We start from the raw sequence: 25,333 nt of genomic DNA, 5'->3' as shown, positions 1-25,333 counted from the left end.
TGATCTATATGGAGTAAATGCATAGTTTCAGAGTGCCATGATTCTCTTCAGGATCCTGACAGTCCTGTTACTGCCTCGTCACCCACAATCTGCATTGAGTGCACCCACTCCTCATTTGCTCCTGTGACATGGAGCAGAATGGTGGGATTCTGGTTCGATATTTATGCAGTATTTTGGAACAACTGGTGAGTTTCATTACACCAAACCTAAAAAGGTAAGCAGTAGCACCAAGAACAAGTTTTTGTCCGACACTACACTGGAAATTAATTCAGCCTTCTGTAATGCTTTATTATTTTGTCGACAGTATATTCCAAAATACGATGAGAGTGACACGAGGCTTCATTTTTTTTCAGTGTTTTTGCTTGGTAGCATGTGAAAAAGAAAACACACTTTATGTGATATAGTTTATTGTGGTTGTTCCCAAGTTGTGTTACTCAGTTGCTCCATGCATAGAATGACACTGGTGGTGGAATGTTCCTACTAAGGCTGCAGTAATAGGCAACAAATTTCATCTGACATGGCATATGACAAGAGCAAAAAGAACAGATGATGGACAGAATGCTGAACAAATCAAACATTCACCCCCTAGTCTTAGATCTGGGTTTAATCCATAGGTTCTTTGCCGACCATGCCACCCCAGTTTGGACCCATACATATGGAGATCATTCTTGACCCTGCTCCCCATGGGATCAGTCCAGCCCAAACTTCCAGGCCAGGTCCTCCCTAGACCGGAAAGAAGCATCCTAGGACCAGTTTTGTGGTATCAGCCAGGCTAGCTTGAATCCAGTGGCACAGTGAGCATGATGCCTACGTTTATGCATAACCTTCCCACTTAGGATGACAAAAGCAAAAAGAACAGATGATAGACATAATCCTGAACAAATCAAACATTCACCCCCAGTCACAGATCTGGGTTTAATCCATAATTTTTTTGTTGACCACGCCACCCCAGTTTCAACGCAGCCACATGCAAATCAGTCTTGACGCTGCTCCCCATGGGAACTGTCCAGTCCGAGCTGCCAGGCCTTCCCTAGACCGGAAACAAGCATCCGGGGACCGTTTTTCGGGGTGTCACCACTCATCAGCCAGGCTAGATTGAATTCAGCAGCACAGTGAGCACAGGACCCACTTCTAGGCATACTCTTACCATTTAGGGTGACAAAAGCTAAAAACAACAGATGATGGACGGAATACTGAACAAATCAAACATTCATCCCGTCACAGATTTGGGTTTAATCCATTGTTTATTTACTTACCACAACACACCAGTTTGCAACTAGCCATATGCAAATCAGTCTTGACCCTGTTCCCCATGGAAAAATTCCTGCTCAAACTACCAGGCCAGGCCCTCCCAGGACTGGAAACAAGCATCCTGGGACCGGTTTCGGGATATCACCCCTCATCAGCCCTGCTAGCTTCAATGAATTGGCACAGTGAGCACGGGACCTATGTCTGGGCATACTCTCCCACTTAGGGCGACAAATGCAAAAAGAACAGATGATGGATGAAATGCTGGACAAATCAAGCATTTTTGCTTACCATGCCATTCCAGTTTGGACCCAGCCATATCCAAAGCAGTCTTGACCCTGCTCCTCATGGGAACAGTCCAGCCCGAACTGCCAGGCCAGGCCCTCCCTGGACCGGAAACAAGCATCCTAGGACTGGTCTTGGGGTATCACCCCATATCAGCCAGACTAGCTTGATCCAGTGGCATTGCGAGCATGGGACCCACATCTGCCCAGATCTGTCACTGCGGAAGAATGTTTGATTTGTTCAGCATTCCATCCATCATCTGTTCATTTGGCTTATGACTGCATCTTTAGTCACAAAAATTGTCTCTACGATTACTAGTACATGCTGACAAAGTTGGATTTTCCTAGGGGAAAGAGCTGATGTTCAGCTGCCATACGACCTCCTTGCCCAACCTAGCCATCTCTGTTTTAGCAAGGCCCTTAAAACTCATCTCTTTAATTTTGATCTCCAGTTTTATTTCCTGTTTCTCCCCTTAGTGTCACAACACTTTATGATACCTGCTTTATAAAACTAAAACATACATATGAACTCAGGCACCATTTTTTAACTTGTTTTCTATTCATAGCATTAAGACAATGGACATAAAATGATTTGGCAGGTAAAAAGAAGGCAACAAAGAATTTGTTTTCTCTAAGCACACACTCTGTCTCAAAACAGCTTTGTACTGGAACTTCACAAAAGTAAAAAAACACAAGCAGTATCAAACCAGTAGGCCGGGCTTTTAGTTATGCCAAATGTGTTGAGTGACTCTCTAATCACATCAACCTCACAGATCAACTATTTAGCAGTTTAACAAATAAAAGGCCAGACTTATTCGCTTTGCCAGTGCTTGTTATGTTATTCACATGAGCTCTGGTGACAGCTAAATCAGTCAAGCTAGACCTAAATGCAGAAAGGTGTTCACGAATCTCATTCTAACAATCTTGAGATTGTCCACTGCATAGTCTTGGTGCAAACATTGGATGTCTCTGGCCGATGTGATATGATCATGTACTTTTCCCTCGTTAGTATCATCAGGCGTATCATTGAACCTTCCTGGAGGATACCCTGATCTGTGGCCATGTCCATGCTGACTATTAGCCAGTAACCGAGATTCATTTTTTTTCTCAATTTCAGAGCCCTTAATAAAATAGACTATGCATTGGCCCTTTTTTTTTTACTTTGCGTCCAGAGTAAATACCATACAATAGAGCTTTGTGAACAAAAGAGTCTGTTCTAAGCATTTGTTTAGTACTTCACTGCACTAGAATGTTAATTGTTGAACTAGTTTGAGCTTGTCGTTTATAAATTACCTAACGATGGGTTGAGCACATTCTTGCAGGCCTCCAGGAAAATCATTGATACAAATTTATCAAGTGTAGGATGTCCCTGGCTCAGTGGCATGAAAGAGGGGGCATACTTTGGTGTGGAGGGCTGAGCTGTTATCCCTCTTTATAGCAGCGTTCACAAAGTTCAGGCTTGAAAAGGCTTTTAAACATACCTAAACTTATACCCTTCCAGTGTTTAAGGGGCCATCTTCCTTTGGGAACCACATGACTTCCTGTACTCTTTCTGTGCAATAGCCCTGCTTGTTTACCAAAATCACTCCAGGAGCCACTGCAGTCTGCATTGGCAGCTGGTGGCTTTGGTTTGTTAGTTGATATGGGACCAGGTGTCCTGATAATAGGAATAACGATTCCCTAATTGTGATTATCTCAGAATCGCAATTAGGAAATGAGTATTCCTAATGTACAAAAACTTTTATTCCTTAATAGCGATTCCTAGTTGATCGGTTTCAATTTCTGACCCAATAGGAATTGTCACTATCGCAGGTATGGTGGCCTCCTTGGGTCAGCAGACCATGTCTGTGATTGCTTTTTTTTAAAAACCTAAAGAAAATAGGATATGTTTAAAAAAAGAAAATGGAGATTTTATGTTTATTTTTTAAAGAGCAGACAGTGGTCCTTGTTCAAATGCCTGCTGGTAAAATATTTTTATTATTTCATTTTTATTGACAGTCACAAAGGGGAAGGTATCCCGAGGGATCCCATTCCCATTTGCAAATGGGTTATTAACACTTTTCAACTGGCAGTAAAGTATTACTGTTTTGCGACTGGAATTTGGTTGCAAAACAGTAATACATACCATACTGATTCTGCATTTGGAAGGGATGCCGTAAACACACCCCTTCTATGTACCCAATCCCTAACACAAATTGCAATTCGGTAACCTCTTACCAAATAGCAGTTTGTGCTTTTGTACATTTAAACGGTCAGAAACAGCCTGATTCTGTGAATAAATGAGTGTACATCTGGTCCGTAGTGTTTTCCACTGGAGGAATGAAATTTCAAGTTCTATGAAATTGAGGCACAGGTTCCTGCTTACAAGCAGGGGTCATTACATGTGAGAGGCATCCTGACATACTGGAAGTGGAAAGAATGGTGCATCCTGGGGTGCCCAAATGCCACACTTTGCAGGAAGTGATGATCAGTTGGGAGGGAACTTGGTAGCCCATTGGGCTATCAAACGCATCCTGCCCTGAGGGCATTTTCTGAGCATAAGTAGGGCACCCTGAACTCAGATCCCGACTGGACTGGCAAAAGGACTCTCCTGCTACACTGTGCAAAAGGCAAAGAGAAGCTGCTGTGGCGTGTACTGCACCTGCTGACCCTGGTGGCTAGCATAGGAGCGGGACTGTGCCTGCTGTGTCCTGCCCAAGGAGTAGTTGTCTCCATAGCCCAGCCAAAGCCAAGAGGCTCCAAGGGTCATTGAATTGGCCTCATACTCAACAGCTAACCAAAGTCTTCACCTTGCCACCAATTGCCGCCCTGGAGCACCAGTGACTAATACCAAACACATAAAGTTGCACCTGAGTTCGCTGAACTGGGGAGTGCTGTCAGAGTGCAGCTAGGACCTCAAGAGGAAGAGTTATCAACACCGAAATAATTGACCTAAGACTGTAGTACTGGGCGACAGGTTGTCCAGTGGCGACTGGACTTCTGCAGGCAGTGAAAGGACTTCGAAGTCTGTTGACCCTGTGACCTGAATCACATCATCCCCTTCGTGGACCGAGGAGGGGAAAAATTTGAAAGGGAAGTTAGCTTAATCATTTTCTTCCATTCAAAAGCATTCAGAAACATAATGTTCTCAGCTTCGTGGACCGAGCAGAACCCCCGTCAAGCGCATCACATCCACTGCATCCTTTAAGCATCTTAACATCCTTCATCCCTTGCTTCAGGACCACTTCTGTATGTAAGCCCTCACAGGATAAAGGTACTTGGAACTGCATGAAAACTGCTTCACCTGCCAAGGTACCTGTTTAGATTATCTTGCTAGTCACGCTGACTGGCTCCTTACTGGAATTGGTCCCCCAGTGACGGTGACCAGTTAGCCCCAACTTTTTGTAGAAAAGGTTTCTAAATGTCAAATTTGTTTAATTTGCCAATGCTTGTTTGTGGTTGAGTGAAATGGTTTGATTTTCTATACCTTGTAGAATTTTCGGAATCCTCCGGTGGATCTTTTTCATTGTAGTACCTAAAAATACATTCTATTTTAGTAAACTGGTGTCAAATTTCTTTGGTATCTTGTTGATTTTTTTCTTTAATTGTTTAGGTGATGTTCAAATACTTTACACTTGTTTCTTTGTGCAAGTCCTTGATGCTCAGAGCCACAGCTACCTAGGGTTGAGCTGAAGGTTTGACAAATTAAACCTAACCATCTTAAAGGGGTTGCTAAATGTATTGCATGTTGTGGTCGCACAACCACACCATGTAATATACCCCATTTCCTCACAGAAAATACAAATGATTTTGTAAAGAACAATGTAGTTCTATAACAATACATTGTTAAACTTTGACTTCGAAAATATCTAACGCCACTGATCACAGCAGCAAACGTATGGGGACTAGGAGGGACAGAAAGCATGGATGTTCTAGCAAGATGTATGCTGTTGCTGCTGACACCCTCCGTGGGCAAATGGCCACTGCTGTTCGTAGGTTGCCACCTGTAGCACACATGGCAAACTATCTATGCCGGAGGAGCATCCTCATATAACGCATGAGCAATGAGCAAATGCAGCCTGCATTATCTGAAACCATGAAGGAGAAGCTAGCAAGCAAATGGCTGTTAGCGGCCAACCAAACATGCCACTAACTCGAGTGAGTTGGCCAAAAGCCTCCCCTGTGTACACTAGTGGGTTTTAAGTAAGGTTGTACCGTATCAGAATACAGGAGGTTCACGTGTGTACATAATCAAATTGATTACACTTCTCTTTAAATATGAAGACTCGGACAGGATAAAAATGAAAAAAAGAGCCCTTAAATAACGAGCAATTTGTTTTCTTTTTTGCTCATTTTCTTACTGACTAGATTAATCCTGAACTCGTCATAATATGGATTCATCCCCTGGTATTTGATTTGAATAATATCATTAAGCAGCCATTTACCATTGTAGGCTCTGTGGTCTAGAGGAATACAATTTGAAACTATAAAGCATAATTTAGCAGAAAATGTGAGTTTTGATGGCTTTTCTGAATGCTAAATAGGACTGAAAGCTCTTGATGTGAAATGAAAGACAATTCCACAGTTAGGGCTCTAATAGGTAGAGAGGGGCACTCCCTGTTTGGGATAGTTTAAAACAGGGAAATAGAAATGAAAGTTGAGAAGTGAAGCTTAGACTTTTTAGGGGAATATAGTGAATGAAAAGCTGGAGGATGTTTTACAGAAAACCCTGCGAATGAGCCACAACGTTTTAAGGATAATTATTTACCTGACTGGAGGCTAGTGCAACTGAATGTTCAAATGACGTGTATTGCTAGAACTGGCAAAGCGAATTGATCTTTTTTTTTTTTTTTTTTTTTAAATAACTATGCTTATTTATTGCCTGTTTTGTATGACTGGGTCTGTAGGTAGGTTAGTGGATGAATGCAAGTTTGACTGAATGAGTGGATTAATGGAGGGATGCATGTCCAGGGAAAAAGTGCATAGAGAATCAATGGGCAACTGAGTGGATGCATGAATGAGTGAGTGAATGAAGGTATGTGAGTGTATAGGTATTTGGGTAAATATGTGGCTGGGTGGCTAGATGAACAGGCAAGTCCACTAATGTATGACAGTGATGGATGAGTGGGTAAGATGGTAAACAGGTCCATTGACGATGCACTCACCAATTTATCATTTGTCTCACTCTGTAATTCACCATTTATTTACTCACCAACTCATCTATCCATCTATGCAAGCATTAGTTAATTCACCCACATATGCATCCCTGCAACAACTTAAACTTGTAAATCAATAAAGAAGCACTTCAGATATAAAAGAAGATGGGACAGTTGTTTTTGTCAAGGTTTGATCACAAACACTAAAAAATAAGCCAGGCCTCATCATTACTAAGAAAGTAAGAGTCGCATCTGGAGAACTTGAACAACTTCTGCCTAGTGTCTAATCCGTTATGTGCTATGTTATATTATAGTGTGTTGATCACCCTTGAGGGTATCCAGGCGCTCTGTAGCAGATGTGTGAGGCCAGCCCTGGTGGCTTACTCGAAAAGCCAGATCTTCAGCTGCCTGCAAAATTCAAGAGGAGAGGAAGCGGCTCTGATGTGTTATGGAAGGCCGTCCGAACTTTAGGGGCCAGGTACGAGAAGGTTCAGACCCCTGAAAGAGAGGTGTCTGGAAGGTTGGTGGGAGTGAATATGACCGTTCAGGTAGGTAGGGCCAATGTTGTGCAGAGCTTTGTACGTGTGGGTGAGGAGTTTACAGTGTGCACACTTGTGTATCAGGAGCCAGTGAAGTTCCCATAGGTGTGGTGTAATGTGGACTTAACATGGGAGGTTGAGGACTAGTCAGGCTGCTGCATTCTGGACAGTCTGCTGTCTTCTTTTGAGGTCATAGGTAATCCTTGCGTACAGGGTGTCTCCATAGTCTAGTTGTAGGAAATTCCCCTCTTTCTGGCATATTTACCCCACTTTATGCTTGATGTCAGTGTGCTTATACAGTTTTTACTGGGATCCTGCTTATTAGGACCCCAGTGATTGTGCTCTCTCCTCTAAAGTTGGTTGGCTTGGTACTTCTTTCACCCCACAATTGGCCTTCTGGTGTACCCCTGTAAGTTCCTGGTAGGGGGTACTTAGGTACCCAGGACATTGGTACACCAGAGGTCCCCCATGGACTGCAGTATGTATTATGCCACCAAGGGGAGCCCATGTGAACTGTGTCCGCAGGCCTGCCCTTTGCAGCCTGTGTGAAAATGTGAATGCACCCTATCACTGCTGTTCACTACACCAGGGCGCTGTATGTCACTCCTATGGTAGGCCCTTTCAGCCCATATGGCAGGGTGCAGGTCCCTGTGTGTGTGGACACCGGTGCATGAGCAGAGGTAACCCTAAGCAATTCCCTGGACTTCATAAGTGCGGGGAAGCCATTTTAGCTATGTACTGGCCACTGGTCACTCCCTGTGGTCCAGCTACATGATGGCAGCTTGGAACCTGAGCATGTTTGGTATCAAACATGTTGGAATCATACACCAATACTGATTCCAGTTTTGATGGCATGATTCCATGCACTGTGGGGGTTCCGAAGAGGATCTCCCAGTTCTTCTCCTACCAGTCTGCCATGGTCTGCGGGCAGCCCGTGATGCTGCAGCCCCTCAGACACGATTCTGCATTGCTTGACCAGTTTGAGCAGGAGACAGCAGAACAAAGGATTTCCTGTAGTATGGGGATGCAGCCTCCTCTCATTTGGAAATACATGTTACTGGTCTTGGGAGGGGTAGCCTCCCCACCCACTGGGCTGCTTTGAAGGGCACATTTGGTGCCTTCATTGCATAATCTGGTTTGCTCAAGTCCAGGGACCACTGGTCACTGCTGTGGTGTGAAACACACAAAGGAAAGGGGAGTGTCCACTCCACTGTCCATCTCCACACCTAGGGTGGTGCCCAGAGCTCCTTCAGGTGGCCACTTGGTTCTGCCATCTTGAAACCAAGGTGGGCAAAGACCTCTGGTAGCATCTGACTGAGTAGGCCAGGTAGGTGATGTCAGAGACCCCTCCTGATAGGTGGTCATTCCAGAGAGTGACCAAACCCCCTTTTTTGGGTTAATTAGGGACCAGTGGTGGTTACTTATCAATGGAGTAGCGATGCGTGGGGTATCAAAAAAATTAAAATATATATATTTTTAAACGTACCTTATATGTTGAGAGAAACAGTTCAGCCTCTCCTTCCCTCCTCATCTCTTCGCCTACTCCCGGAAGCTCACAGGCTTTCAGACTCCCCTCCATTCATGACGCTGCTGTCACCAGCATGACAGCAGCGTCATGATTAGTCTGAGCGGCCTGCTTCGTGCTCAGACAGGGTGTAGGGCCCTGTGCACTTTCTCCTCCCAACTGTTCCTGCCGGGTGGAGAAATGCAAAGTGCGCATGACTGTTTAGCCGGCCCAACACGGCTGGCCAAAGCATCATGCGCACTTATGTGCATAAACCAATCCTCCAGCCCTCCTCCTCCAGCACAGCCCCACCCCACTCTAAACCAGCTCCAGAGAAAAAATAAAATGATAATAACATTGTGTTACTATCATTTTATTTTTCCCTTTCCTTCAGTGCATAAAGCAGTGGGCCGACACTCCTCTGCCTTAGCAGAGGAGCCACCAGTGTTAGGGACTCCCTTGAGGGTGGGTCCCCAGATTCGTTGTGCAAGACTCCACCAGTACCTCTCTACAAAGACATCTTCTGCTCCTGGCCTCCGGAATAGCTGCTGGGCAACACAGGACCTCAACAAGACTGCAGTGCCTGAAAAGACTTCTCCTTGCAACATTGTTTCTGGGGCTCCTGTCAGCAATCTGCAACATTTCATTTCCACCACTGTGCATCCTCTGAGGGTGGCAAGACTTCAGCTGCACGAAAGAAGCTAGAATGAATCTTCCTTGGAGAGAAGGAGTCACTCCCCTGCATCTGCAGACACCTATGGCTATGACTTCGGCTGGTGGGATCTTCTGTCCTCTGAACCTGCAAAGATTCTCCAACACAGGTAGTCGTTCTGAGGGATCCCCCAGGTCCTTTCTGCCTTCTATCCAACATTGGAGACATTAAGCTCTTGCCTCTGCCACTGGGACAGAATCCCTGTGCACTAACCAATGCTTGTTGACTCCTGCTCTGAGGGATCTTCATGCTCCTAGTAGCCCACCCCCCAGCACTCTACTTCTGCAATGACAGTCTCCTCTCTGCTGCTTCGGTGAAGTGGGAGCCCTCTTCAGGTCTACTGACTGGGCCTCACTGCGACTTACTGTGCCTGCTGCCAGTGGGTTGCCTGTGGGGGCTCCGTCTGCTGGCTTTCCTGTCTTCTGAGGGTCAGCCCATACTTCCCTCCAAGGGTCGAGTACCCAGGACCTTCTTGGTCCTGCACAGCTCTGCAAAATGTCCCGCAGCTCCTCTTGCATTTGCTTGTGCTTGTTGGTGCCATCCTGACCACTGACCCATCTGCAATCCGGTGACCATCAAGGGACAGCTCGTAGGCAACTTCAGAGACTCCTCTGTAGCTCCTCCACCCTGCAGCTGGACTTAATCCATCACCGTCGACTCGGCTCATCAGCTGCAGAAGAGTGGGCATTGGCTTCTGCTCCACCTGGACCCTCCTGCATGGTCCCCTCTGTCCCCTTTTTTTGCAGGTCCTCTTCACCAGGAATCCGCCCTTGGGTTCCACTGGTTCGGTCCTGCCAATGTATTCTCCCACTCCAACATCCCCATGTTAGCCTATGGGGAAACCGGGTAACTCTCCGACCTTCACCCTGCTGCTGGGGATCTTATAGATACTTACCTTTTGGGGTTCCACTTTCCGCCAGCGCTTGCTAACTACTCAATACACTTTGGTGGGGGACACCCATTTGTATTCCATTTTTTCTTATATGGTTTGGCCTCCCTATAAGGCCCTTGCAAATGTATGCTTTTCCTAATTACTTACCTGTGTGTATCTTGTGTATCCAGATCTCCAGAGTGAGGTATACCAATGGAAGTCTAGTTTGGTGTTCCTATAATAAAGCAACTTTATTTTTGCAACACGGTGTGGTTCCTTTCGTCTGTGATAAGTTACTGTGTGACTACTGTAGTATTGCTAGTGCTTCACATGCCTTCTAGATAAGTCTTGCTGCTCACCACAGCTACCCTGGAAAGCCCTGGCTGTTTAGACACTGTAACACTATCTAATTGGGGTTTGCCTGGACCCAGTATAATGTGTAACACCGTAGGTGTCCACCACACACTGGGCCAGCTTCCTACACTAGTCTGCTGGTGGTGAGGGCTTGGGTGATCGTTTTCCTGGTGTTGTCTGATAGCCACTTGAAGATTTTCTTCAGCATCCTTAACGTGTTGAAACCGATCGAGACCACTGCGTTGGCTTGAGTGGTCACATCCAGTTTGTGATGATTCTGAGGTTACTCGATTTAGAGCGGGGCATGAGGGTGGGCCAAGCTCTGTGCGCCACCAGGTGGAGTCTTATGGCAAGGTATTCTTCCCAAAGATTACCATGTCAGTCGTGTCAGAATTCAATTTGAGGCAATTGCATTTCATCCTGGTGGCTACTTCTGTCATGCAGCAGGTGACAGTACCAGTTGTGAGTCATCGGTGTAATTGAGAATGCTTGTGCTGCAAGCTCGTTCGACGTTGGCCAGTAGGGTCATGCAGATGTTGAAGAGCATTGGGCTCAGTGAAGAGACCTGTTGTATTCTGCAAATAAGATCTCATGCTTCAGAGGCCTAGTGGGGCATATTGACGGTTTTGGTTCTTCCAGTGAGGAAGTAGGAGATCCATTCGACTGTGAGTCCTTGAATGCCTACATGTTGAAGTCTTTGGATTAGGATGGGAAGAACAAGAGCTGCGATTTCCTCCCTGTCCAGGATCATCCGAATATCTTCTGTTGCTGATATAAGGGTGTTTTCCATGCTGTGTTTGGGGTCTGAATCCTGATTGTGTGGTATAGAGAAGCTGGTGTTTGGCAAGGTGATCAGAGAGGCACGTGTTAATGGCTATTTACAGGACTTTGGCTGGGTAGGAAAGGAGGTAATTGGCTATCTTGATCCGGTCAGCCAAGGATTTCTTTAGGAAGGCATTTACAGCTGTGTGTTTCCATGGTTCCAGGAAAGTTACTGTGTTGCTGATTATGGTTGTGATTTTTCTGCAAAAGACGTTTGTGAGGTCATTGCGCAGATCTTGTGATGGATTGATGTTTCATGTGACAGCTGTGGGTTTGGTAAAGTCTTTGATGATTACAAAGATTTCTTTTCTGCTATTGGAGCTGGTTGACTAGGGCCTTCCTCTTGAATTTTCTTGGATGAGCTGATGATACCTTCTCTCTACACTTTGAAGGCATCAATTTCTACTTCCCCTTTGCTGGTTCTTCCTTTCCATTCCAGTTGTTTTCAGTGTCACTTGGTAATTTTGGGGTCTTCTATGTACCAGCTGGCTTGCGTTCTGTTTTTTGCTATGTTGCTATATTTCATGGGGGCCAGAGTTTTGTCATAGTTGGTGATCCACTTGTTGAATTGCTCAGTCAGGTGCCAGAATGCTTGTGGATTCCGGGTTCAGGCATTTAGAGTAAAGAAACATACTTCGTAAAACAGTGACATAACTGGCTTCATTGAAAGTGGAGTAAAACATTGTCTAAATGTTTCTTAAAAATATTTCACTTTACATTTCTCCCATTAAATCATAACTGTATTTTTCAGCTATAAATATGGCACAGTGACTACGGGTCACTGGGAGCAAGGGACCTGCTCTTTGTAAATGCAACACTTCGAAATGGGATAAAATTGAAAAGAGAAGTTAACTTAATCATTTCTCCCATTTAAAGCATTCAGAAACGTAATGTTCTCAGCTGACAAAGGCTTTTATTTAAGAGTTAAAAAAGAGTGTGTCAGTTTGTCACCTCTGTGCCCTAGCCTGGGTCATAAATCTGACTAAGCACTGGTCATTATCACACCCTTCTATTTGAAGCCTGATGATGATAATGTAAAATGGATGTATGACAGAACGACACATGCATTTACCCTCATGCCTTTATAGCGTGGTCAGTACAACACGTGCGTCGTTACCATGCATGCATTTACAACAAATGTTTTTACCATGCATGTCTTTACCACGAAAATTTTGTTGGAAGTGCATGGTTGGTAAAGGCTTATGTTTGGGTTAACATGTTTCTCCTCTCCCCAGTAATGATGACATGCACTCTGGCTGACTGGGCTCACCAAACCAAACTTATTGTGGCTTCATACTGACAGCAATAAAGGTGCAATAAATTTAGTTTGGTGAGCACGGTCGGCCGAAGTGCATGTCAACATTACTTGGAGCGGAGAAATGTGTTAACTCAGTGTCTGATGCGTTATTTACGCAGTACGCCTTCCACGGATTTGGATCACCACCTTGGCTGTCTTGGGAAGCAGCAAGGCCCTGGAGATTTACATATATATATAAATATATATATATATAATCACCTTGCCACCCAGAAAACCCATATTCACCCGAAAAAACACCCTTACCACCCAAAAACCCATAACCCCCCTAAAAATTCCTTACCACCCAAACAACCCATACCCAGCATAAAACCTAAAAATAACCCTTACCACCCAAAACCCTATACCCACCCTAAAAACAAAAAATGCCCTTACAACCCAAAAACCCATACCCACCCGAAAAAAACTTAAAAAATGCCCTTACCACCCAAAAACCCATACCCAACCTTAAAACACCCTTACCATCCCAAAACCTGTACTCAACCTAAAACCTAAAAATACCCTTACCACCCCAAAACCTATATATGTCCTTACCACTGAAAAACCCATATCCACCATAGAACCTAAAAATGTCCTTGCCACCCAAAACCCATACCCATCCGAAAACCTAAACATGCCCTTACCACCCAAAAACCCATACCCACCCTAAAACATAAAAATACCCTCACCACCCAAAACCCTATACCCACCCTGAAAACTAAAAATGCCCTTACAACCCAAAAACCCATACCCACCCGAAAAAAAATTAAAAAAATGCCCTTACCACCCAAAAACCCATCCCCAACCTAAAACACCCTTACCATCCCAAAACCTGTACTCAACCTAAAACCTAAAAATACCCTTACCAACCCAAAACCTATAAATGTCCTTACCATCGAAAAACCCATATCCACCATAGAACCTAAAAATGTCCTTGCCACCCAAAACCCATACCCATCCTAAAACCTAAACATGCCCTTACCACCCAAAAACCCATACCCACCCTAAAACTTAAAAATACCCTTGCCACCCAAAACCCATACCCACCATAGAACCTAAAAATGCCCTTACCACCCATACCCACCCTAAAACGTAAAAATGCCCTTACCACCCAAAAACATATACCCACCTCAACCCTAAAAAACCCTATATATATATATATATATATATATATATATATATATATATATATATATATATATATATATATATATATATAAAACACTAATACTTAACTGCAAAACCTTTACCCACACATCCACCTTTACCATTCATGCCTTTGCAAAATTAAACAAATAAATCTTATCTTTAAAACCTTTACCAAGCATATGCCTTTACCATTCATGCCTTTAGAATGAAATTCATTGTAAAGGCATACTTGCTACAGGTATATTCGTAGTAAAGGCATGCATTCTAAAGGCATGTGCGGTAAAGGTCTATTCATGGTAAAGGCATGCATGGTAAAGATATATGCGTGGTAATGGTCATGTATGGTAGTGACTGCGTTGTAGTGGATGCTTCCCATGTAAAATAAGCACAACCTTCCCTTAACTTTAAAAAAAAAATTTGGTTCTGAGCTTATTTAAAAATGAACTCACGGTTGGGAGCTACTCTGAAGGTGTCTCGGGGCTACACGTAGCTCACAATCAACTGGTTGGAGACACCTGGTCTAGATGGAAAGCTACCTCGCTATGGTGCTTTACACACTGGGGCTTATTTTGTGAAACCTTGTTCTTTTTTTTTTTCCAAGCATTGTGGGACTGTACCTGAGATATGTGTTTTGGGTCTTGGGAGAGAGAGTTGGTTATAGCTCCTACACTTTTACTTGTACTTTGCATTCTCAAGAATCCGCCTCAGCTCCCTTTTTACCAGCTTCGTTCTTTTGCCCACTCAGCACCCTATAGCTGACACTAGCTGTTGCCAAAAAACAGTTATCCTAGTTCAACTCTGTCCGTCTTTACCTACAATGTGCCCTACCCCCAACATAATACATTAGAAAACCTCACCACACCGTATTTGCATGTGTTGGAAATGGCCTTTCTGCAGGGTCATCCCCAGACTTTTTGCCTTCCTCCTTCTCTTTTTCTGACCTCATTTTTGCTGGCTTTACGACTCTGCGCACTTTCCCACTGCTAATCAGTGCTAAAGTGCATATGCTTTCTCCTTAAAACATGGTAACATTGGATGATACTCAATTGGACTATTTAATTTACTTATAAGTCCCTGGTAGAGTGCACTATATGTGCCCAGGGCCTGTAGATTAAATGCTACTAGTGGGCCTGCAGCACTGATTGTGCAACCCACTTAAGTAGCCCCTTAACCGTGTCTCAGGCCTGCCATTGCAAGGCCTGTGTGTGCAGTTTCACTGCCAATTCGACTTGGCATTTAAAAGTACTTGCCAAGCCTAAAACTCACCTTTTTCTATGTATAAGTCACCCCTAAGGTATGCCCTAGGTAACCCATCGGGCAGGGTGCTGTGTAGGCAAAAGGCAGGACATGTATCTGTGTAGTTTACATGTCCTGGTAATGTAAAAGTCCTAAATTCATTTTTAGACTGCTGTGAGGCCTGCTCCCTTCATAGGCTAACATTGGGGCTCCCCTCATACATTGTTTGAGTGGTAGCTGCTGATCTAAAAGGGGTAGGAAGGTCATATGGCCAGAATGGCAATACAAAATTCTGCTGACTGGTGGAGTTGGATTTAATATTACTATTTTAGAAATGGCACTTTTAGAAAGTGAGCATTTCTCTGCACTTAAATCCTTCTGTGCCCTACAATCCACGTCTGGCTGGGTTTAGTTGACAGCTCCCTTGTGCATTCACTCAGACACCCCCCTCCCCCCAACACAGGATACTCAGCCTCACTTGCATACATCTGCATTTTGAATGGGTCTTCCTGGGCTGGGAGGGTGGAGGGCCTGCCCTCACACAAAGGCATGCCACACCCCCTACTGGGACCTTGGCAGACAGGATTGAACTGAAAAGGGACCTGGTGCACTTCTAAGCCACTCTTAGAAGTCTCCCCACTTCAAAGGCACATTTGGGTATATAAACAGGGCCTCTTCCCCTACCAACTCAGACAACCTGGAGAAGAAACTTGTAAACAGAACCTGCATCCTGCCAAGAACTGCCTGGCTGCCCAAAGGACTCACCTGACTGCTTTCTGTGAAGGACTGCTGCCTTGCTGTTGCCCTGCTGCTCTCTGGCTGAGGTGAAGAAGTGTTCTCCAAGGTCTTTGATAGAGCTTGCCTCCTGTTCCCTGAGGTCTCAGGACCAAAAAGACATAATCTCTTCAAGAAGGACTCCTTGTGCGGCGAAACTCGACACAAAGCCTGCCAGAAACTACGCACAGCCTGCACCGCGGTGAAAATGTCACCACACGCCGGACCGGAACGACTCAGCCCGACTTCACAACGAGAAGATCGACGCAGCGCCAGCGTAGTGACCGGAAATTTGATGCACAACCCACTGGATCGATGCACAGCTGAGCTGGAACGACGGAGTCCAACTTCCAGAGAGGAATCGAAGCAGCGCCATCCATGCGGTAGAAAATTTTTACGCAACTCCTACTGGATCGACACAGCTCCTGTGACTTTGTCCTGCCAGCGCAGGAAATCCACGCACCGTCCCCGAGACATCTGAAAACCCCGCAACCCGAAGAGGATCCACGACCGAGCACCGGAAATCGACGCACAGCCGTCCCTGCGTGAAAACTAAACAACCCATCGCTGTGTGCGGCCTGAGAAATCGACGCACACCCCTTTGTTTCCACGCTTCTCCTCCTCTGCGGTTCTTTGCTGAGATTTTTCACGCGAACTGGGTACTTTGTGCTTGAAAGAGACTTTGTTTGCTTTAAAAAGGCTTAAGACACTGTATATCACTTTTCAGTGATGTCTGTACATTTACTTATTGCATCTTTGATAGTTTTGATCTACTTTTATCCAGATAAATATTATATATTATTCTAAACACTGTGTGGTGTATTTTTGTGGTGCTATATTGTGTTATTGTATGACGTATTGCACAAATACTTTACACATTGCCTTCTAAGTTATGCCTGACTGCTCAGTGCCAAGCTATCAGAGGGTGGGCACAGGATAATTTGGATTGTGTGTGACTTACCCTAGAGTGAGGGTCCTTGCTTGGACAGGGGGTAACCTGACTGCCAACCAAAAACCCAATTTCTAACTGCATGACATAACAAAAAAGCTGTATAGTTGGCAAAGGGCTTCTTACAGAATCATTCATCTTTGAAAGATTCTGAGCCAGTTAACATAAACATAGCACACCCACATGCTCAAAACATTGCATCTGTGGCACAATACTTATTAGGGAGCAGTCTTCTTAGGCTATGCAATAGAAAACTGTGCACCTCTGTAATTCATTAATGGCAAATTCCTTTATTAAAATTACTCATACTCTTTCCCAAACACATAGTACACCAGAAAGATACCCAACAGGTTCAGTCACATTTTGTTTTTCACATAAACCAATGCAAAACAAAAACTGGATTAACCAATTTTCATTTCCCCAACAAAGGGATATCAGTTAAGCTAGACTAAATTTGTTGAAAATACTGGAACCATAAACCTTTGAAAATCGCCACACTACTAGTCAAATTGTACAAATAAACTTTTCATATGCTCATGACGTAACATACCACAACATAATGTTCATGGTATCATAGGGGAACGGGATTTCTACACATTGGAAGTCATTTCCCCAACGAGGAGCAAAACAGTCAAGCTCCAATGATATACTTCTTCAGGTATTAAATGTTATGAAAAATCTGCAAGATTAAAGTTTAGAATCATGAGTATTCCTGGGATGTTTGTGAATTCACAAGTTAGTCAAAAATCTGCTTCATGTGTGGAAGGATGCCAAAAGTAATAGATTATGCAACTCTTGATAGCGGGGGCTTTGTGAATTTGGCCATTATGAATACATTATTTGATGAAAATCTTAAGATTAGATTGAAAGCATTTGTTTATGTTGTGTATTATATAGACATACCAACAACTGTTATTCTCTTAATTGTCGTTGCTTGTGTTGAATACATAAAACTGTCATGAACATTATTACAAAAAGTATTCATGCATTTACTAATGTGTGTTGCTGTTAGCTTGCATAGTTAATCTTTTTTATGCAGTTTGATGCTACCTTCTTTTTGGACTTGGCCCTTTCTGCAGGATCATTCCCAAACTTTTTGCCTTTTCCTCCTCCTGCTCTTCTGACTTAGTATTTTATTAACATTAGGGCTCTGTACCCTTTAGCACTGCACAGTTGTTCTAAAGTGTTTGTGCTGTCTCCCTAAAACATAGTAAAATTGTCTGCCACCTGATTGACACATTTAATTTACTTTAACGTTCCTTGTATGAGGTATTACATGGTACCTACGGCCTGTAAATTACAGGATACTAGTGGGTCTGCAGCACTGATTGTTCCACCCACTTAAGTAGCCTATTAAACATGCCTCAGGCCTGCACTTGTAGCAAGTAGTATAGTTTTAAACTGCATACTCGACCTGGTAAAATAAACCTTTTGCCAGGTCTAAACCTTCCTTTTTAATACATATGCCACTCCTAAGGCAGGCCCTAAAAGGTCCATAGGGCAGGGTGCATTGTATTTAAAAAAGTAGGGCATTTTATTTTTATGTGTTACAAGTCCTGGTAGTGAAAAACTCCTACATTCTTTTTTTTTACTGCTGTAAGGCCAACCTCTCCCATAGGAAAACATTGGATTACCTTATGGCATTAAGTGCTAACTTTTGACTGGGAGCAGGTAGAAATGTCATGTTTAGAGTGAAATGAATTGTAATGTAAAATCCTCTGTAATGGTAAAGTCAGCTTGTAAGTCACAATTCTGAAAATGCTACTTTTAGAAAGTTGGTATTTTCCTGCCCTAACCATGGCCAAACCTGTTGCTAACAGAGGTTTCCCTCCTGTTCGAGGCCTGCCCTGCTCTCTGAAAATGAAGACTGGACCTGCTCCCTTCATCCCAGGCTAATCTGAGTGAATCCAAGTATCAGTTGGTTGACCTCCTGCCCTAAGCTACAGCTGCATTGGACCAGCCTGAGCCCTGCTGGCCCCTGCTAAAGGGAGTTCCTGATCCCCAGGTCCTGGACCCTTGGCTGACCTCAGAGTGCACTCCTCTGTGACGAAAGGTGAAATCCTGAAGTTTTGCGCTCTTTGTGACTGCAATTGCACCTGTTCATGCAGAGGCTTGTTCAAACAGCAAGGTCTTGAGGGCCATTCAAAATTACAGAAGTGAAGTGATGGTCTGGAGGTGCATGGGCAGACTGTTCCAGTTTTTTGCTGCAATGTGAGAGAAGGAGTCTCCTCCACTTCTGCTTCGGTAGATGCATGGAGTATCGGCAAATGAGGGGGAGGCAGAGCATAGTCTACTCGACAGTTGCTGGAAGTTCAGGTGGTGGTTAATGTACGCTGGTCTTTGGTTGTGTACAGCCTTGTGTGCGTGGGTCAGCAGTTTGAATTGGCATCTCTTCTGTACGGGGAGCCAGTGGAGTTGCCTGAGGTAGGGTGTGATGTGAGTTTGTCGGGGAAGGCAGAGGATGAGTCTCTGTAGGAGATGTGCAGCGATTCCTACGTAGACGCCATTGCCGTTGTCCAGTCGGCTGGTGATGAGGCCTGTGTCACAGTGCTTCTTGTGTGGAGGAATAGCTACTTGAAGATCTTATGTAGCGTGCGTAAAGTGAGGAAGCAGGCGGAGGATCTGTGATTTCATGGTGAGCTTGTGTCTGATGATTCTGAGGTTTCTGGTATGGTTGGGGAGAGTGGGTGCGGGTCCTAGGTCTGATGGCCACCAGGAATTGTTCTGTGTTCTGCTGCTTTTGCCAAAGATCTGTACTTCTGCCTTGTCTGTGTTCAGCTGCAGGCAGTTGTTCTTCATCCAGTCAGTGATGCAGGTCATGCATCTGTGGTGGAGTTGTCATTGGTGAGTGAGAGGATGAGTTGGGTGTTGTCTGCGTAGGACATTATGTTGAGACAGTGGGATCTGACGATGTTGTCCAGCGGGGTCATATATGCGTTGACGAGTGTGGGGCTGAGGGATGAGCCCTAGGGGACACTGCAGATGTTCTCCTTGGGTTCAGAGGTGAGAGATGGATCCTCTTTGTTCTTCCAGTGAGGAAGTAGGTAATCCATCTGAGTGCGTCCCTTTAGATGCCGATGTGGTAGAGTCTTTCAATCAGCATGTGGTGGGATACAGAGTAGAAGGCTGCCGAGAGGTCAAGGAGGATCAAAGCTACGGTTTCTCCTCAGTCGTGGCATCACTGTTGCCCATTTTTGTCTTGTTACTGGTTTTGTGTAGTGCCCTACAATGCGCAGGGGTTACCTGCTGTAAAAATGCAGTCCCCAGATTGGGTAGGGTACAAGTGGCGAGGGAAGTGGGACAACAAAGTGCCAACACTGTGACTGTCATGTCTTCTGGGGTTGATGGTGTACTTGAAAATTCAACTAGAGGGGGAAGTGTTAATATAAGACCAGTCAATGCACACAAGACTCCTTCATACACGAAAGATGCATATGTGATAGAGACATCTAGCCACCGATTCCTTACTTTAGAATCTTCCCTATGCACCAGCCTGGAGCTGGAACTTTTTTCCCATAGTATGTCTGCGCGTCGGTAGAGGGTGTCACTTGAGTCCGTAACAATGTCGTCCACCGGATATGACGTTAGCGGACTCAATATAACTCCCTTGCCAAAGCACTGATGTCACTTCCTTCTTTTCCACGCTTGCAACGCGGATCTGGTAAGCTGCTGGTCCGGCCATTTTTCATCTTACTTCAGCATTTTCGTTCTACTGAACAGTGTGCTTTCTATGTCTTCAAGGGTTAAGCCCTGTGGGTCCTATGGATGCCAGATGTCGGCTACAGACCCCCATTCAGTTTGTAGTTGGTGCCTGGGTGAGCACCATGACGTCAACGAGTGCAGCTGCTATCAGCAACTTCAGCCGAAAGCCCTCCGAGAGCGTTGAATTAAGCTTCTTGCGGCGCAGATGTTGGAGTCATCTCTGTCTTCCCGTCAAAAGAAGTCTCCTTCTCGGGCTGACGTCTGTCTCATTGGGCTATTTGAGTAGTCATTCTCGTGGACACCATTCTCCATTGACGTCCGAAGGTAAGTCTTGCGCACGGTTGAAGTCACGAAAGTCTGCCCCATGTCTCCCTCCCTTTCCAGAAGACGGGGCAACTCTAGATGAGATGCGTGAATATTATGCTTCCTTTCACACTATCTTTAGCCAGTCGCCTCCCTCTGGAGAACCTGTGGGTCCCAAGGAGATGATCAGTGCCTTGACTGTCTTCACACTAGTGAGTTCACCCTCGGCCTCAGTTATGCCCTCAACGTCTGTTGACAAAGCTTTTCTAGCGCCGGTGCACAGCCCTTTGGGGTTCCCACCTCTGGCTCCAGTATCCGATCAGCCAACTCCAGCGATTCCGCTCGCAGCACCGATTGAAGTCAAATCCCTCTCTCCATCTGATGTTGCGATCGTCATCGAGGTCTCATCTTCTCGATGTCTGGGACGGCGCCAGTTATCCCTGGCCTTTCTCCACAAGAATCCCCTCATGTTGATCGTCCTGAGGGAGATGGTGGACAGGCGGTAGGAGAGTTGGACCCTCATAAAGATGACAGCTGGCTCACTGACCTAGCTATGGCTAGTGGCTTGGATTCTTCTCCAGCCTCAGGCCTACTTTCACCTCCTGACCTTACTATGGAGTTGAGCTCTTCCTTTGCAGATATGCTAAAAAGGGTTGCAGACGTGTTAGATCTGGGTCTTCCTTTTGTGGAATTGGCTTCAGACCCCCTAATTGATGTCCTTCATAAGGGTATTACAGGGGTTGAACCAATGCTTCCTTTCAGTGAGCGCTACACAATGTCTTGTTGGGTGCTTGGGTTAATCCTGATTCAGGGGCCTCTGTTGAACGGGTATTTCCCATTGACACCGTCCTGGTGATACGCCCTGTCTAATGTGACATCCTGCACATCGAAGTTTGGTGGCACAGGCAGTGTTAACCTTCCATGATATGAAGTCTTTTCCACATGTTCAACATGTTAGTGAGTCCAGGAGTCAAGGCACCTGTGGTATGCATATTTTTTCCTCCACATGTTCTGCTGTATGCTTTGTGAACACGTCTTGTGTTCTTGGACGTTTCTCTAATTCTTTATGGTACTCATTAGCGCCCATTTTCACCTCGCTTCTGGAAGACTTCAGGAGCACTCCTACTTCTATTGTTCAAGATGGACAGCACGCAGCTAAATTGATCATTCGATGCAGCATGGATACCAATGACTCTGTTGTGCTTCGGCTTCCTCAATCACACTACGTCACCAGGCCTTGTTACATACTTTAGGGTTTTCAGAGCCAGTCCAATCTACATAGTTTAACATGTCATTTGATGGTACCCATTTATTTGGTGCACAGGCTGATTCAGCTTTATGGCTTTTCCGTGCCAGTAGGGTTGGAGCACCAACTTAGTTGGCTCCTCTCTATCTTTTAACTAGTTCATTTCTTCTAAACTGTTGGTATGGTGTTTCTTGTTCTTACCAACTTCCCCAGAAGAGTTTTGCTTTGGCCAGGCCGTGAGGCTTTTCTTTAGTTCTCTGTCTGCTGAGACAGGTTATATAATGTACCTGGTACGCCTGGCGGGTGTTTTGTTATTACAGTTATTGCCTTGGAGCCATATGTAGCTTTTCAAACCTGATGTTCAACTTGATTGATTTCTCCTTCAAATTGGTCTATAATAGCCTCTTAGAGGGTTTTCATGTTTTTCCTGCACCTGAATCAAGGTGACATTGTTTACTTTACTCTGACAGTAAGCTAATGTTTAAAAGTTGTTAACTTTTTGGTAGAAACCATACTCTGTGTGGAGTATTTGAACACTTGCTGTTATACTACAGAGCATTTATTGATGATGTACAATCTTTCCATTGTGCGCTATTACCCTTCAATGGAGAGTATAGAACTGCTCCCTTTGCAGGGAGTATGGAATTGCTCCCCTTGCATAGAGTTTTTTTTAATCACTTATGACTTTGACATATATTTGTGTCCCTTATAGGCAGCTGGACATATTACCAGCTCTTTGAGAGTGTCAGTATATTGTTTATTCATTAATCATAGACATTTCTTATGCTGATTCTACAAACCTAAAGGTATTTAAGGTGTTTAAGGACATCTAGGCATCTAAGGGATTTTTCCCTCTTCTATAATTTGATACATATTTTTGCTGAGTCTTATTTCGTAATTATAGCAATGTGCCTTTTGGTGATTGAGGATTAGGGGGTTGGTCCTTCAGACTCGTGCACTTTTTCTGGACTACAGCTATCAACATATACACTTTTTATATAATTGCAGGAAGAGGTGTGTCAATTTTGCCTCGGCCCCTGAGTTTTTGTATAGAAATATGGTACTACTACATAGGCATGGTTAGTTCACTCCTATGTCAATGGAGATGTTTCTATTTCTCTGCTACTTTTCCAGAAGGAGAATTATATTTATATGGCACAAGTTTATATGGTTGTCTCCGAGTTCCCTTTTTACGATGGCAACTGTGTTTTTCTCTGCAAGACAAAATAATTTACTGTTTTTTTTATAATGTGGATCTGGTTGATACATACCTTTACCTGGTAAGATGTCTGGTTTCAAGGCATCTTATGCTGCTCACTGTTCCAACATCATTGTTAGTGTCTCTTAGCCTTGGTGTTTGTCTTTAGGATTTCTTCCAAAGTAGTGATGGAGGGTTCGTACAAACGTACACATATCGCTCTGTTACTTAGCCTCTAACACTAATGGATCATATTCACATGGATTCTTTGTTCCATGTTGTTTTTACTGTTTCTACTCCTTATCAGGAGTTCTTCCTGAGTGTCTTAACCCCTTCGCTGCCAGGCCTTTTCCCCCTCCTGTGCCGAGTCTTTTTTTGGCTATTTGGGGCAGTTCGCGCTTAGGCCCTCATAACTGTTTGTCCACATACGCTAGCCAAGCCAAATTTGCGTCCTTTTTTTCCAACATCCTAGGGATTCTAGAGGTACCCAGACTTTGTGGGCTCCCCAGAAGGAGGCCAAGAAATTAGCCAAAATACAGTGAATTTTTTTTTTTTTTTTTTTTAATGGGAAAAAGGGGCTGCAGATGAAGGCTTGTGGTTTTTTCCCTGAAAAGGGCATCAACAAAGGGTTTGCGGTGCTAAAATCACCAGCTTCCCAGCTTTCAGGAACAGGCAGACTTGAATCAGATAACCCAATTTTTCAACACAATTTTGGCATTTTACTGGGACATACCCCATTTTTACGATTTTTTGTGCTTTCAGCCTCCTTCCAGTCAGTGACAGAAATGGGCATGAAACCAACGCTGGATCCCAGAAACTGCAAAATTTCTGAAAAGTACACAAAATTCTGAATTCAGCAAGGGGTAATTTGTGTAGATCCTACAAGAGTTTCCTATAGAAAATAACAACTGAAAAAGAAAAATATTGAAATTGAGATGACAAAAACATAAATTTTTCTCTACGTTTTGCTCTGTAACTTTTTTTCTGCAACGTCAGATTTTCGAAAGCAATATACTGTTACGTCTGCTGGACTCTTCTGGTTACGGGGATATATAGGGCTTGTAGGTTCATCAAGAACTCTAGGTACCCAGAGCCAATAAATGACCTGCACCCTGCATTGGGTTTTCATTCTATACCGGGTATACAGCAATTCATTTGCTGAAATATAAAGAGTAAAAAATAGCTATCAAGAAAACCTTTGTATTTCCAAAATGGGCACAAGATAAGGTGTTGAGAAGCAGTGGTTATTTGCACATCTCTGAATTCCGAGGTGCCCATACTAGCATGTGAATTACAGGGCATTTCTCAAATAGATGTCTTTTTTACACACTGTCTTACATTTGGAAGGGGAAAATGTAGAGAATGAAAAGGGGCAATAACACTTGTTTTGCTATTCTATGTTCCCCCAAGTCTCCCGATAAAAATGATACCTCACTTGTGTGGTTAGACCTGGCGCCCGCGACAGGATATGCCCCAAAACACAACGTGGACACATCACAGAAAACAGAGCTGTTTTTTGCAAAGTGCCTACCTGTAGATTTTGGCCTCTAGCTCAGCCGGCACCTAGGGAAACCTACCAAACCTGTGCATGTTTGAAAACTAGAGACCTAGGGGAATCCAAGATGAGGTGACTTGTGGGGCTCTGACCAGGTTCTGTTACCCAGAATCCTTTGCAAACCTCAAATTTTGGCTAAAAAAACACATTTTCCTCACATTTCGGTGACAGAAAGTTCTGGAAACTGAGAGGAGCCACAAATTTCCTTCCACCTAGCGTTCCCCCAAGTCTACCGATAAAAATTATACCTCACTTGTGTGGGTAGGCCTAGCGCCCGCGACAGGAAATGGCCCAAAACACAACGTGGACACATCAAATTTTTTCATAGAAAACAGTGCCGACCTGTGGATTTTGGCCTCTAGCTCAGCCGGCCCCAGGGGGGGCAGAAATGTCCTAAAATAAATTTGTCCCCCAGCCCCCCTAACCCCCCGCCTACAAGGTCGCTCCTCTTGCGTGGC

At 44.4% G+C, this 25,333-nt stretch overlaps 1 protein-coding gene across 1 annotated transcript in view; it reads left to right on the top strand.

Moving 5' to 3' along the window:
• Positions 1–25,333, top strand: part of DPY19L1 (dpy-19 like C-mannosyltransferase 1) — a 377,005-nt gene that overhangs the window by 340,327 nt on the left and 11,345 nt on the right. The gene's annotated exons all lie outside the window — the stretch shown is intronic.

The sequence above is a fragment of the Pleurodeles waltl genome, chromosome 2_1 (assembly GCF_031143425.1).
Source record: "Pleurodeles waltl isolate 20211129_DDA chromosome 2_1, aPleWal1.hap1.20221129, whole genome shotgun sequence".
In the NCBI taxonomy this organism is placed as follows: Eukaryota; Metazoa; Chordata; class Amphibia; order Caudata; family Salamandridae; genus Pleurodeles; species Pleurodeles waltl.
The sequence above is the reverse complement of the archived record's forward strand: the minus strand, read 5'-3'. Positions and strand labels throughout refer to the sequence as shown.